At 35.5% G+C, this 15,616-nt stretch overlaps 1 protein-coding gene across 5 annotated transcripts in view; it reads right to left on the bottom strand.

Annotated features, from left to right (window-relative positions):
- BNC2 (basonuclin zinc finger protein 2) overlaps window positions 1-15,616 on the bottom strand; it is a 341,698-nt gene that overhangs the window by 223,459 nt on the left and 102,623 nt on the right. The window lies entirely within an intron of this gene.

Here is a 15,616-nt window from a genome sequence, read left to right as displayed (position 1 = left end):
TTGGTGAGGAGAGAAGCAGTTAAGTGTTTTTTTTTAAAACAAAATCCAAACTTTTCTCCTATAATTTTTTCTCAAGTAACAAGTAGTGTAGCAGAAGCATCCTCAAGAAACAAAGGGCACAGTGATCTAGCTAATAGTGTTGTGGTGACCTTTGAGACACTGACTAGTCTGTCAAGCACCATGTGCGATATGTACAGCGTAGTTAAGAGAAGGATTATTAACTGGCCTAGAAACGGAAGAGCCATTTTAGTCTTAAAAAGAATATGAACTGAATTCACTGAACTTGTACAGATCTAACTTCTGAGTGCTGCCAGTCAGGAAAGCTGCCTACTTTACAGGACAGGATCCAAAGATTATGATGAATATATGGCACCTCTCATCTTACATTCATCCTGAGTTTTGGAAAATTAAAATCAAAGAAGCACTGTACCATAAGCACCTTTACTATCAGCAAGAGCACCTCTGCTGCTGACAGATCACGGATACAATGAAGTTCCTAGGAAACACAGGACTACTGCTTAATAGAACTTAAAGACGTATTCAGAAAAAAAAAGCTTAGCTTTCCCCAAAAATATTAATTCTACTTGGTGTAGGAGATGCAGCACCAGCATCCTTATTCAGCATCCTCAGATTTTAATCATGCAACCCCCTTCACACTGCTGGATGAGAAGCAGAAATGACAGCAAATAATGGGTCAGAAGAAATACTTGCTGCTAAACTGAAAAACTCCTTTCCTTACTGCCTAGAGTAAAACAGCCCATTAAGAGTTGCTTTTGATTAAAAACAAGTAAGTAATTTCAGCTATAGCAAAGTGACATGTTTTAACCTGACATTTTGCTAAGGATGAGTACCCTGTGAAGCTCATGAAAGAGCGAAGAGATTCAGTGGAATATTAAGATTTACTATGTATATACTCAATGCCACTGTCACTCCTGTGCAAAACACGTCAAGCCGGAAATATCTGACTTAACAGCCCTAAGGTTATTTAGAATAGAAAGTGAGATTTTTACATGTTTCACTTTGATGCCATGAGAGCAGCTGCATTAAGTTCTCTCAGTGGTTTTCAAAACCCAAATAAAATGCTTGCTCTGTGTTTTAAAAGTTACTGTGCAAATGTTTGCCACCCACCCAGTCTGTAATAGCTTACATTCACCATTTTCAGAAAAGATAAACACAGCAGAGAAGGAAATGATAATAAAAAAACAGCCTGGCACGTGAAATGAGGAAAAGCACTGTAGACCGTCTGGCAAGACAAAGCACACAAACGTTATTTTGTGAAAATTAATAGCATCTGAAATTATACTCCCATCCCAGCACACTCCCTGACTTCGTGGCCAAATTAAAGGTATTTTATCTAATTCCCAGTTGAGAATTTGCTAAAAGTGGTAAGTCACAGCTGTGTTGACACTGAACTTCTTGAACACAGAATACCAATGTCACACTGACACACTTTGCAGATGCTTCGTTACAAGCAGCACCAGTCACTTGATTTGAAATACCTAACCTAGCTGTAAAACAAACTGTTAATCTCCAGCCTCTTCTCCAGTTAAAGCTTCTTTATAGTTCTGGAAACACACCAACACCTTATTATGTTTATGCTGAATTTATCTGCATTTTGATTGGAATTTGACAGTGACCAGTAGTTCAACTCAATGGTACCTCAGACACTGCTGAGAACAGGCCCCACTTACTCATAGTTTTAACTAGATTCTGTTTCTTTCTGTTTCCACAGAAATCTATAACACAGTGACCCTCAATTTAAAATACAAATTAATTAACTATCACCTGTTCTGTTGCAAAATGTTGGTATAATGTTGATATCTGACTCGCTTGGAGAATTTCAGTTATGAACGGACATATTTTTCCTTGCAACAGAATAGACAAAGAAGCACTGGATGTCAAATTCTTCACACAGCTAATTGATGGTTCTTTACAGCAGATAGCAGCAGTTGCTTTGATACACCATTTTTCAGAAAATTGTATTCTCATAGCACCATTTTTTAATCAACAAAATTACAACTACCTATGTAAGTGATTATGCTGCAACTGACTTCTATGGAAATTACAGCACTGCAGCAACAGCTATACAACATCTTCACTTTCTAACGCTGCAAGCATTTCATCCAGTTCCTGATATGCCATTTCAAATTTGTGCTGGAGGTAGAAGCACTGGCTTCAACAACTTAAGAAAACCAATCACCAGATTTAGTACTTCAATCATGACTTTAACAATTACAGCAACCTCTGAGGTTTTACCTTCAGGAAGACAGATACTTTCTAGACTACAGCTAACATGACAATGCTGACTTCTGCTTCATGTTCTGAGTAGTTTTATGATAGTCAATGACTATCATATGTAAAACCTACCACAAAGCTCTAGCAGCACTGCTTCTTACAAAGCTGACCAGCAGCTATATTTCACCCCAATTAAGAGGCAGGGACCACTTTTCTCCTATCCATATTACAATAAACCAACTCAAAAACCTACACTGCAATTAAGTGTGCATTTTTTAAATCCTTACTTTATTTTTTAGACTATGGGGTTTTGTATGCTCCTGGGGCCACAGATGCATAGATTTCTAGATGCCAGTCTCCATATCTACATTATGGTAGCAGAAGAAAAAAATATCCTGAATACCAATCTAGAGCACATAATGGGTAAGAGCAATAGAAAAAAAAAAATAAAAATTGAACATATTTTATTTGGTACCAGTGACAGCTCTGCAGTTATTTTCAGTGAGTCCACAGCGCATAAATGGTTTAACGATTAATATTATTTATAATTCAAAATTAGAGTCCTTATCAATTATATACTTAAAAATATAAGTAGAAGCTATGTACACCAGGTACCTGAAATGATTACTGATAGTACCACAAAAATCCATTTAAAGTAGTAAAATAAGATGCAAGTATTTCTAAAGATTATTTAGATCTCAGATAATTTTAAGGACTACAGACTTAGCTACAAAGAGAAATACTTTTCATATGGACCTGTATGATTTTCTATAGACAAGTCCAGACTCTGTGTTACGGTGGTTACACAGATACATTATTCATGTACTTGATACATTAAAAAATTATTTACAAGGATGCAGTATTATTGTAATGCAGATTTTCTGCATGGAGGCGGGGGCGCGTTATGACTCTAATTCAAAAAAAAGAAGAGAGAAAGGGTTACAGGATTCATAAAAGGCATGTGGACGAGATTCAGACTGGCACACAGTGTGTGATAAAAATCAAATATGGAACATAATGGGACATATGGAAACATATCTTTTGTGCAGGGAAGGGTGAATCACAAGTTCACAGCTGGAATTTATGTGGATCCTTATTTAGTGGAGCATCTGTAGCCACTGTTTAGCAACATTCCCACATCAACAACAAAACAATGCCACAGAAGAGAACACATGCATCAAGCTCCAGCTGGTATCTGCACCCACCACTCCTTTCTTTTCCCTGAAGCCACATTTAGTCAGTTTTATTTTACAGTTTGTGGGTGTATAAACATACATATGCAAGTCAGTGGACAGGATTAAAATGCCACACCTGACCACTACTGAATTTTGGAAGGCATGGGGATGGGGTATAGGAGGGATAGGTTCAGAAAAAAGCCCAGTCATTTAAAATCAGTCTCATACCTGTAGCTCCACCTTATGCATTTTATGTACTTCATGTACTTTAAGGTTAGGAAAGTTTTATTTCAGTTTGGCACTGTTAAAGAAGACCTTTAAAATGCAAACTGAAAAATCATAGGAAACATGATTTATGTAGGTCTATTTGGAGAAAACCAAATTTCAACTTTATAATTACAAGATTGTGTATGCCTTCAGTTGCTTTAATATTTTCACACCTGACTTTTAGCTTCCCAGCATTAGCAAAAAAGTGAAGTAAGAATGTGGTGAAAGACATAATTTCACTTCTAAGCAACTTTCATGCAAAAGATAAACTAAAATTTAAAAAAATAAATACCAAATGAAGGCGCTTAAAGAAGGATTGGTTTGAGGATATGTGATGTTGATTTAATTTTTAAGTAAGTTCATTACTATATTTGCTATGAGCTAAATAATTTTACTCTACTGTCTTCTGAAAGACTGCATTAATGAAGATATAGATTAATGAATACATATTTTTATGCAGGAATAAACCTGCATTTTTAAAGTATGAAAATTCCCGGCACTGACTTGTCAGAGGATTTTTTTAGAGAGCTAGTATATACCACACAGTTTCTCTTAAATGTGTAATTAAAGAAGAACCTAGATTTTAAAGGTCATACTTCTACAAATATTGGATTATTTGAAACTAGAGTACAATGCTCTAATCCCTTCCCCGTATTTCAATTCTAAAACATTTCTTCACTTAATATGTATTTTAAAGGTGCAAAACGTGTGTATTTTAAACAAACAAAACATGAAATACCGCTTCCTGAGTAAAGACTGTAGGAAAAGTTCTCAGACCAGTTCTATGAATGTAGACTATACTTGTATTGATTTTAGTGAGCACAGGACTGGGCACTTAAAATTAAAATTTTCCAGTGTTGTAAAGTTTTTCCACAGAAACTTTTTGTATCAGCAGGAGAGTTTGAGATACCATGGTCTGGATCTGTAATAGTGTTTGAGGTTATCACCCTGTCAGTACAAGCTTTTGCAATGGAAAAAAAATTTAGAAATTCTTCTAAATAAATTTTCAGATAAGTTTGATGATGTAGGAAAACCACTAAATATTTCTACTGTTGTTTGAACATTTTCCACTTTCTTGGTTGTGTTCTAAAACCTGGTTTTGCTTCTCTCCTTAGACTGAGAAGCCGCTAATGAAACTACCTTCATTAACAAGAAAATACACCAGTATGTAGCTAGTTCAAATTTTCCTCAATGTTTAAGGAAAATAAAATAAAAACTGCAACTCTACAATAAGTACTATGCCAAGTAGTATTTTCCTAGGAATGAGAATTCACTTACCATGAGAGAGATTCTACATTTGTCAAGTTCTTGTAAATAACTTATCTTTGAATTGCTAAATACTAAATAAATATTACAGCTTATGAAACCATTTTTATTTTTTAAATATTTAAGGGAAGGCAATGTCTCCAGAATGTTATACCAAAAGGTAAAAAACCCTACATATTTCCAGGTGGATTAAAATGTGTCAGTTGTCTTTCTTATTTATCCTTGCAGAGAAAAATCAACATCTCAGTAAATTCCAGAGCAATATTTCAGGAGGTCTTGCAAAATAGTATAATAATATTCCATTTAGATTACTTTTTGTCTTTTGTGTTTAAAATTAATTTGTATTCTAGGAAAGGGGGAAGCAAAATGGGAAGAAACTGGAAATTATACAAGACAGAGTAACCCATATACATTTCTTAATGTAAAACAGTGTTTACTATCCAGCTATCATTATTCTAGCAGAAATCCTACATTTTTAAACAAGTAGAACAGTGGTAAGAAAATGTAATAAGTAAAATCTATGATAATGACATCCCATGTTAGATAGACAGACGCCATACCTTATTTCTATACATGAACAAAAACATATATGGTGGGCTGAAGGGTTTTTTTAGCAGAAGTGACTGATAGCCTCCAGGTTAAAATTTATTTTCCTTTAACAACCTGATCATTCTTTCTCATTTCCTCTCTCTCTTCCCACCACCATGCCCTCCCGCCCCCCCCGCCCCCCACCCCCCAGCCCTGAACTGAACTTTAGGATTGCATTAACAATGGACTGGTGGGTAGGAGGATCTATTAAAATGAGTAACTCACTGCGTAAGGTACTTTTCTTGCAGTGTGCTCCATCTGCATGGAGCCAATGTTTTGGTGTGCTGTCTGCTGCTGTAATCAGTTCTCTCCCAGATACCAATGAAGCTGTGCACGCATTTTTTTTTTTTTTAATGTAAATTATGGCTTAGGAGAGGTCATGCCTCAACACAATTGAATTAATAATCAGCTAATCTGTGATATAAGGAACATATTTATAACCATCAATCACCTCTCAGATTATTACACTGTTTGAAGTACACTATAAATCTGTTAATTATTGGGCATTTTTTTATGGAATCTGCATTAAGATGCAGCAAAACATACAAATAAGTACTTTTTGGGAGAAACTTTTATAGTGAGCATTTTTCTGCTATCTTTTGGGACACCAGCAGTTAAAGAGTGAGCTGCTTCATAAAACTATTTGTACACCGATGTTCGAGTTACACTTGAGGGACACAGTAATTTAGAAAACAGATTTTTGTTTAAAGCTTTGAATACTAAGAAAAACCACCCCAGCCCAGACCCTGAGAAAAATCCACAAATAAACCACATCATTTAATCCTGAACAGAAAACAGAATTCTTACAATCTATAGCACAAACGATGAAGTTTTTACGCAGCTGTTGTTGTTTTTTTTTTGTTTAGAAACAGTAAGACAGAAGTTGGATTTGCTTTTCATACCTGCTTTCCACAGGCCCTTCTTCCGTGTATTGTAATTTAAAAGAAAAACTAGTATTAGATAAAGCAACACATAATTTGACAGCCTACCAGTTAAATTCTGACAGGGTCAATAAAATGAGAGCTTGCAGGAGTCCCAGATGAGGAACACTTTCATGAATGCCTCCATTGTGTAAACTCTCCGTATATCCTGCCTGCAAATGACAGTCATATGCCACCAGCTGCAGGAGGCATTCCAGCAATGTCAACTGCTGTGGGGCATTAAGGCAGGGTAGACGAGTTGGTACTTCTTTGTATTTTCCCCTGGCTAGAGCAAGGACTGTCACGCTTAACTCATTTAAATGTTATTTTTCTAAAGACTGCGGTGTTTATTTAGAAATGTAAGAAAATATATAATTAAAGCCTTGCTAATGGAGCTCCTCATTTTAATAGTAGTTTTATTATATAAAGCCAGCTGGAAGTAATTATTTTTTTTTCCTTGCATATTCTTCATTAGTTTGTACCTCCCTCCTCCCCAAGACATCTATTTCAGATATTCTTATCAATTTATGTATTTTAAAAAGTAAACTGTCCAGGAAAAAAACAGCCAGTAAAAGTTATGATAGGAAATGTGAAAACCCCAATGTCCACTACTCAGAAATACAATCAATATCACTTCTGGGGAGACTGTTTTTCACAAAATTTAAGTTTTTGAGAATCCCTGCAAGAAAAAAAGAACTTTGCACATTTTTAATTACAAACTAAATCTGAACACTGTGAGGCAGGTTTGTGGTTTTAATTGTTTTTAAGCAACTCACTGATGTCCAAGCTGATTATTTTTGCCTATAAAGTCTGTGCAGGAGAAAAAAAGAAAAAAAAAAAAAAAAAAGAAGTGTTCAAGTATCCTATGAGTTTAATTTTCTGATTTTTCTTGATATTTATTTTGTCAAATAAACACAAAGCTCATATTTGAGATACAGGAATACAAATATACTGAGGGCTCCTTTTTAAATACTAGCTATGCCTTGGTTAAGAAATTGTACAAAGTACAGATCAAACTGAGATGCTTTTCAGCACCTTCCATGTGATAAGCCAGGGCATCACACATTTTTATCATGCTCCTGAATACAGGCACACTGAAATACAAAACGCGGAACCCTTTGCATGTCAGCACCTACATTCAGCCACGATTGGAAGGGATGCTTTTCCTCTCTGCTCCTCATCTCTTCCTATAGTCCCTTGTAATCAAGATTGTTTTAATTATTAAATTCTACCAAGAAGTGTTTTCCTTTTAATACGTGTTCATATATATATAATATATATATATACAGAACAAGAAAAACTCTAGGGTAAGAAAAATGAGAAAGGGCATAAATAAATAAAGAACATCAATAATGATCTATCATAAAATGACATTTTGCCATTGTACTTCCGCAGGAGCCGTAACATCTCACAAGACATCCCTCTGAAAGCAGCAATAAAACTGCAGTACAGTACACAAGGTCTTGTTCAGTGCAGGCAAAGGGCAATGAATATGCTAAAAGGAAATCAATCTGCATAAAAAGATCTGACAATAACATCTTCAGGTTTGCTTGGGGTTTTTATATTATTTTTTCCCTAACGAGAAAACAAAGAATATAGAACACTTTGGGAAGTCAAATTTCTACGTAAATGAGAAAAATACTTTCAAAATGCTACTTTATTGATTAAATTACCTTTTATCCTACTGTGTTGGTACTTTTCCTATGGAAAAGTTGGCAATTCTAGTTAGCAAGGACTCTTGTAAACATTTCTCCTTCAATTTTATTTCATTTCAAATTACACTGCCCAAATTGCATTTTGAGATATCTGGTTCAAAAAATTCAAAACTTCAGAGGCAAACTGGAAGCAATATAATTTTGCACTGTCTTTCCAGGGCAACCCTTGAAAAACTAAGCCTTCAGTAACTTATCCATAAAATAATACAAAAGTCCATAATGTCTAAAAGCTCAGACCTGACCAGAGACTTTTAACAGAGAACATGGTTTAATTTCTGAACTGTGATAAAACAGGAAGTGATGCTTAGACTGCATTTAAGAAAATGCAACAATGCCTTTTTTTTTTTTTTTCCCTAAATGATGTTCATCCTTAGTGTCTAAATAACAGGAAAGATTTAAATACACAAGAGCGACTTTCTTTACCACTGTACCACTTGCAAAATACCTGCACATTTAGCTTCATAAAAGTGACACACGCATAGGAGGCTTAGAGAATTGAGCTCCTAGTTACAGCTCACTCTGAAGGCTAATACACTGTTATCTGCAATTCTGAACCTAAACTATATGCTGTCCTTGATGCATGACAGGGCCTCCAATGACATGAATGGAAAACACATGCTTGGATCACAGTAAGGATATGATCCTTTCTGTTCTATTTTCCTCTCACTGGTACACACCAAATGTTGAATTGTTCATCTGAAAAGAACTACATTATATGACATTTTCATTCAAATTGTTCAAAGCCAGAAGTATTGTGTTTTACAGTTACTGAACCTTAAGAAATACACTATGGAATGCACAGAATCGTGTAATCTCTCTCCTTCCCTGGAATTCTGGTTAAATAAAGTTTAAAGAGAACCACCACAAATAAAAAAATTGTGTTCACTGGGTGTGTCTCACTGTTCCCTGAGTTGCTAAATTTACTGAGAAAAAGAAAAGCAATTAAAGCTCTTTTCAACATTAGTTGCAGTAGGTATCACAAAAAAAACCAGAGACATTCACCACGCAATTGCATTTCTTCTATAAGGGGCATATTCCAAAATGCACAGGTAGACAGACTGCAGCATGAATCTCTGCTGATGTATCTATGTTGTGGCCCATTTCCAAATAAACATAATCTCAAATATCAAAGAAAGTTTACCTGCCAGTGACAGGTTTAATGACAACCCCAGTATAAATTTTCTCACTTTCTGTAAAGGTTTTTAAAGTATCACTTATTATTCACTTTATAAGAAAAGCTTGCTGACTTCTGTGTTGTGCACCTAACAAAGGGCAGGATCGTAATCGTGCCATGTTTAGTTCTGAGCTCTCATGCTCTGTAAGTGGCAGATGACACTCTGTCCTTTCCTTTGCACAAGTGCACAGATACGCATCATCGATAGAGGACAGGGATGCAATGGCTTCCCGAGAGAGTCAGAATAGCATCAATGGTACATTGTTGGCAAGTTCACACTGATCAAAGCAATTCTGAGCTGCTTGTCCCCCACCCGCCACAAGAAATGGACTCTATGACAAAACGTTATGTGACACAGCCATACAAGTGGCACTGTTTTCTTTGTCAGTGAAGGAAAATCATTTAGAAAACAGTTGTCAAGTATTTCAGTAAGGGAAGGAGGCATTAGTGCATTACTATAATGAATGGGGTGAGCAGTAACAAAGCAACAGATGCCTGTCCATAGGCTGATGTACAGTCTCTTATTTTGGACATTTGCTAGACAGACTGATGTTAAGCTAAAGAATACATTTTGTCTCATTGAAAAACTGTATATAAACACACAGATATCCACTTAAAAAACGCTTTTTTGAGTTTACCCCTTTTTACAGAAAAGCTGGGCAAAAAATAAATCCCTTAATTACAGTTTATCTAGATGCTGAAATTTTGTCATTATACTCTCTGAATTGTAGTAAAAAGCTGCATTAGTGATTCTCTTTCTGAACTAAAAGATTAAGAGACAGCAACAATGGAATTCTCCCTTCCTCTCTCTTCTCTGTTTCAGCCTCCTCTTTCTTGAGCCAGTATGATTCATCACCTCCTGGGTATACTAGGAGCCCCAAGTTTGGAAATTCTTCTTAACTTGAAGAACCATTAGTCTACAAGGCAAATCCTTTTACAAAAAGCACAAGCACTATTGTTTGAGAAAAAATAACTGAGCAAAGCAAGCTACACACAGCATACATTTTGAGCATTCCTAGTAAAAAGTAAAAGCTCTTTAAGGCTTTTGTTCTGATTGTACTTTATGACGGCAGTTCTGTATCAGTGAACAGTGTGTTCCTTTGCAATAGGCACAGTGTCACAATGACCTGGCAAACAGAATACTTTCACTATCACTACAGTCCTTGCAATCTTGCCTCAGCTGTGATCCATTCACTTTTGCCCCAACTTCACTAAGATGCCTTACTCAGCATCTAATTAGTTAGGGAAGATCTGCCTTGGCTCTTAACCCTGACATAAGAGCAGGAGACTCTGCTGCTGTTATGTACCAAATCTGTGCTGTCACTACATTAATCAAATCCCTATAAAACTATACATGAATAAGTAACTACTAAAATACAAAGGAGAAAAACAGAAAATAGAAAAACTATGCATTTTAAAATGTTAAATACTACTGCTTATTGCACAATGTATTTCAGCACGTGCTTTAATACATGCTTCAGTGCTTCATGCAGATTCTACAGTTTTGTGCATACATATCTCAAAGTTAAGCAAAGATCTGACAGCGTTCTTAGCACATCATCAACTAAAATATACAATGGCACAAAAATATTCAAACACTGTATGTATACATGTGCAGGATTAATATGGACACAGAGGAATGGGAAACGTTTTGCTATGTTTTAGTTCTCCTGTAAATACTGAACACAGTATAATAAACTACCGAGAAAGGGTTTTTATTTTTAATCAGGTATCACGTACATATCCATGTATCTATCACTGCATGTACTTGTGTGTCTAGTGCTGTATGTCCTACGAAACATCCTGCGCTTTTGTCATATACACTATGTTCTAACGCTTCTATTCTGAGGCGCATCAGAAGCAGCACAAAATTCTTGATGCAAACATTTTTAATTTTCTAAAATAACATGAACCATTACAGGTTTAAACTATGCTTTACAGAAATACCAAAATTAAAGCAAATGTCTGAAATGAGACAGCGTAACCTGATAAAGCTTCTGAATTTGTACTAGCACATGGACTTCTTCATGAACAACAACAAAAAAAATCCAAAACCCACCTGGGGTTAGCTAATCTTTAAAATGGTGTGATAAAAATATATATATTAAATATAATTATTATGTTTGTTAATGCTCACTGACAAAGGCAATTGTTAACTATCATAAACTACAAAATGCATTTTACCAATGTTCATCTTTCTCCCAAAATGTTCATAACAGATTGAGATGTATGGAAATATAGCCTGTTGTTGCATTAAGTTTTAACTTTTTTTTGCATGCAAACATATAATTAAAACAATAGTTACATGCTACAGTAAAACAGTTAATTAAAACTGCATACAACCTCTGTGACCAGCAGTACAGGAACATTTAAAAAGCTTCTATGTTCAATCCATTAGGCATTACACTACACTCCTATTTTTAAATACTGGTTCAATAAACAGTTTATGTGCCTATGTCTACAATAACATTAGGAACTATCAGACTGAAGAATACAAGTACATCTCAAAAGAGGCAGTGCATGTTGTATACAGTTTGATAATTTTAGCACTATTAATGCATACTCCACATATTGTAAACATTATTTAGGTTTCTGTGGAATAAGCATGCATTTATGCAAGGAAGAAAAAAAAAGCTGAATTTACTGTACCATATATCTCGTGAACAGATGCATCTATATTAATATACATCATTGATTTAATTTTTAGTTTTCTTGGCTTCCCACTCACCTATCTAGAAGTGATTTCTCTGGTGATAACTAACACATCATGCTAATGAGAGAATCTAATGCACAATAGAGAAATGTCACTACTAATAATATTTGCATGAAGTTAAATAAAGCAACTGTAAGAGAATGTCAGACAGTTGTTCTTTAATAAGATACAGTTACACAATGAAATTATGTTGTTAATTTTGTTACATCATTGAGTGAATCCTAAATTACTATATAATGACACACAGATCCATTTATAATTCTGATATACTGCTTTTTCACTCTCACATTATAAAAAGCTTCTGGAAAGCCTATTACCTTTTTATCTGAAATGGATTAAACATACTTCTTTCTTAACAAAATGGTACATGGCTTTGGCATTTTGCATCACTGTGGGTTACAACAATTTCTCTTACAGTCTCATTTCTGAAAAGACTTAAAAGTATTTTAGAACATTACAGCCCTTAAGGTAACAGATGAAGAAAAATGACATTTCTTATTGACAAATACACAAAACATTTATGAAAGCAGACAATCACAAAAGCCTGCTTTTTTTAGTTAACCAAATCCAGACCTTCTTTTCTGTTGTTAACTCCTTGCCAGAACTAGAATGGGCAGTGGGTGCCCTGGACTAAACCAGATGAGCATGGAAGAGAAGCCAGGGGTTTCTGCTCATTCTTGACCTGTCACTGATCAAAGTAACCCAAAGAAGCACTCCTTTTTGAAAGTTAAGATTTATGCCCTTTGAGGTTATCAGACATTCTTCTGTAAGCGAATCACATACTTTTACATGGACAAAAGGTGCGTAGGCAGAACAATGCAGCCAAGTGGCCATGTCATAAACTCCTCACAGGTAATTTGGGAGACTATTCCTCTTCTTCTTTCACCCACCAAAATCTTAATTTGCTCTGGAATGTGGAGATGCCACTTTTTTGCACACCCATTCTCTAAGAAAATAAACCAACAATAAATACAATCACACTTCCTTTAATAGTCCAAACCTGTACAATCAGTCCTAATTTTTCTAAGACAGAGTTCCTTGTCCTAATGAAGTAGGTTTTCCTTTTGTTCTGAGAAAAGTTATTTATTCCTATAGTATGCAAATAGCAGTACAGTGAGTTGAGAGGTAAGAGAAGGGACAGATCGCAAGGTTTTGTTTTGTTCTAAATCATTCTTCTTGCCATGCTCCAATCCCTGTGCTAAAAACCTGTTTAAGTTACAACTCCAAGGAAAAGTGATGGGTCTCTGGGTTTGTTTGCTTCTATAAAACATGTGGAAAGCTGGCATTATTCTTAAAAATTTTAAAAGAAATGTCTCTAGCATTACTATGTATAGCTGGAAAAGTTTCATTAAACAGCTCTTTCAAACCATGCCAAACTTTCCTTGCAAGTTTCGTACATCTCATAACTTCATGTTACTTGTACTCATGAAAACAATTTTTCTTAAAGCACAGGAAAAATTTTTAAAAATACTTACATTTCTAGAACATGGATTAAAATAAGGAACTTAAAAATGGATGAAAATAGGTAACAGAAAACAACAGTCAAAATTTTAGTGATTTAGAAAGAAATACTGGCACTTAGACACAAATTTGCAGCTGCACTTGCACACAGTCTGTGCTTGCAGTTTAAACAAGCTAGCAAGTTGTAACAGCCCTAACAAATCAGAAATATAGTACAAAAAAATTAAACAGGAGAGAAATGTATTTAGCAAAATAACTTACCCTCCTTTTAAAAGCATGATAAAAGCATATTTGGACTGAGTATGTTTAGCACATGATAAACAAACAAACAAAATATGACAAGGAGATTAACACAGTACACAAAAATGTTAAGTACAGACTTTTAAAAATAAATCTGTTCGACATTACCACCTTTGCAGTGCTACTGTGTGTGTGTTCCAGTGGAAGGATACACACTGATGCACCATACACCACACATATAATCATTTAGTACATTACTTCTCTCCTTCTATACAGAATACAACATGATCACGCATGTTCAGTAATGTTCAAAATCCAGTTAATACTCAAGAATATTTAAAATATTATTAGAAAAAAAAAAGAAAGAAAAAAAAAGAAAATAGAAACCAAACAGACTAGCTTACAAGCATAAATGTTTGGCTTGGTATAAGGAGCTAGCTGTCTCAATTATTTGACCCCCTTACACATTGTGATGCTCTTTTATTTAGTTTTGTTTCTTTTCTTTGTCAGTGTTAAACATTTTCTAGTGTTCCAGAAACCACAGAGGCTAAATCTGTTGAAAAAGGTCTAATACTAAACAGGCAATCTAACACTATCTATGTGGTTCAACTGTCATTTATCAATTGATCGTTATCTGGAAGTAGTTATGTTAACTCTTTTGTGGCTGAAACGGTAAGAACCTTTTCTCCACCCCAAAAATTTAATCTCACTTCTTACTAAAAGAATACAGCAGGTAATTTGAATAACTGTTTCCATGCTATTGCTCAATATCAATACAACCAAATATGTTACATATCACAAACATCCATACAGCTGATAAGGCTTGTAAGCACTGCAGCACTAGTTCACACTTCCTAGTGCCAAGCAGTGTATTTGAAATGTTCATCTCTACCAGGAAATGAACTTTTTTACTTTCAAGAATGGGAAATTGAACAGAGTTGCTTATTTGCCTTATGTTGATTACATTCTATACCAGCATACTGTATCAGCAGTAATCAGGGTCCCTCTACAGGATATATCAAAATATTCCTTATTCAAATGCCTTCATCCTGTCCTGAGCTGTACTGCTTAAACTGTCATCCACTGAAAACTACTGGTTATTGACTATCTGCTTTGGATTTTTACTTGGCTTTAAAGTTTTTTTTTTAAATTAAATTACCATTTTATGGCCAATATTCAGGCATGCTTTGTTACTATAAACTATAAATACCTAATTACTTTCCTTCTCTTTTCTTACAGTACAACACCCCTCGAGTAAATGAGTTCATTCATGCTATGTCTGACATTAAATAGAAGTCTAATATTAATATACAAATAATTTACTAACTCCTCTTTGGCTAACACAGTATTTCAATTATTATCAGTCAGTGTCAGATCATAACTGGAAACTAGTTTTTGGAAAGGCAAAACATCCCCTGGTAGGGAGTCACACTGCTAAAAACCTCCAGGATGAACTTTCCCTCCCCTGCTTGAGCCCTTCCAAGCTGAAAAGTTTCTCTCTCTTTTTTTTCCTTTTTCTTTTTTCCCTCTCTTTCACTCCCTCCCCGCCAACCCCCCTTCCCTTCACCCAGAAGAGCCAAGCAATTGTGCAAGATTAGCTATAACACACAGGGTGCGTATCACCAAGTGCATGGTACAGAGACACTGGCTCCTGTGATTAATTATCAGTTATTACTGGCCTTGGAGTAACATTTTCACTTTCCCGTCAGAACCGGCATACCAAGATGCCTTAAACGCGGCCCCCGGTGAAGGAGCAGCTCTGGGGAGGACGCCAAGGCAGAGCTCCACAGAGAGGGGGGAGAGGGAGCGAGAGGGAGCGGGAGCAGAGAGGGACCGGAGGACTGAAACTGTCTCCTCTAACG

Source organism: Pezoporus occidentalis, unplaced genomic scaffold (genome assembly GCF_034315485.1).
Source record: "Pezoporus occidentalis ecotype Australia unplaced genomic scaffold, CSIRO_AGI_Poc_V1 ctg133, whole genome shotgun sequence".
Taxonomy (NCBI): Eukaryota; Metazoa; Chordata; class Aves; order Psittaciformes; family Psittacidae; genus Pezoporus; species Pezoporus occidentalis.
The sequence above is the reverse complement of the archived record's forward strand: the minus strand, read 5'-3'. Positions and strand labels throughout refer to the sequence as shown.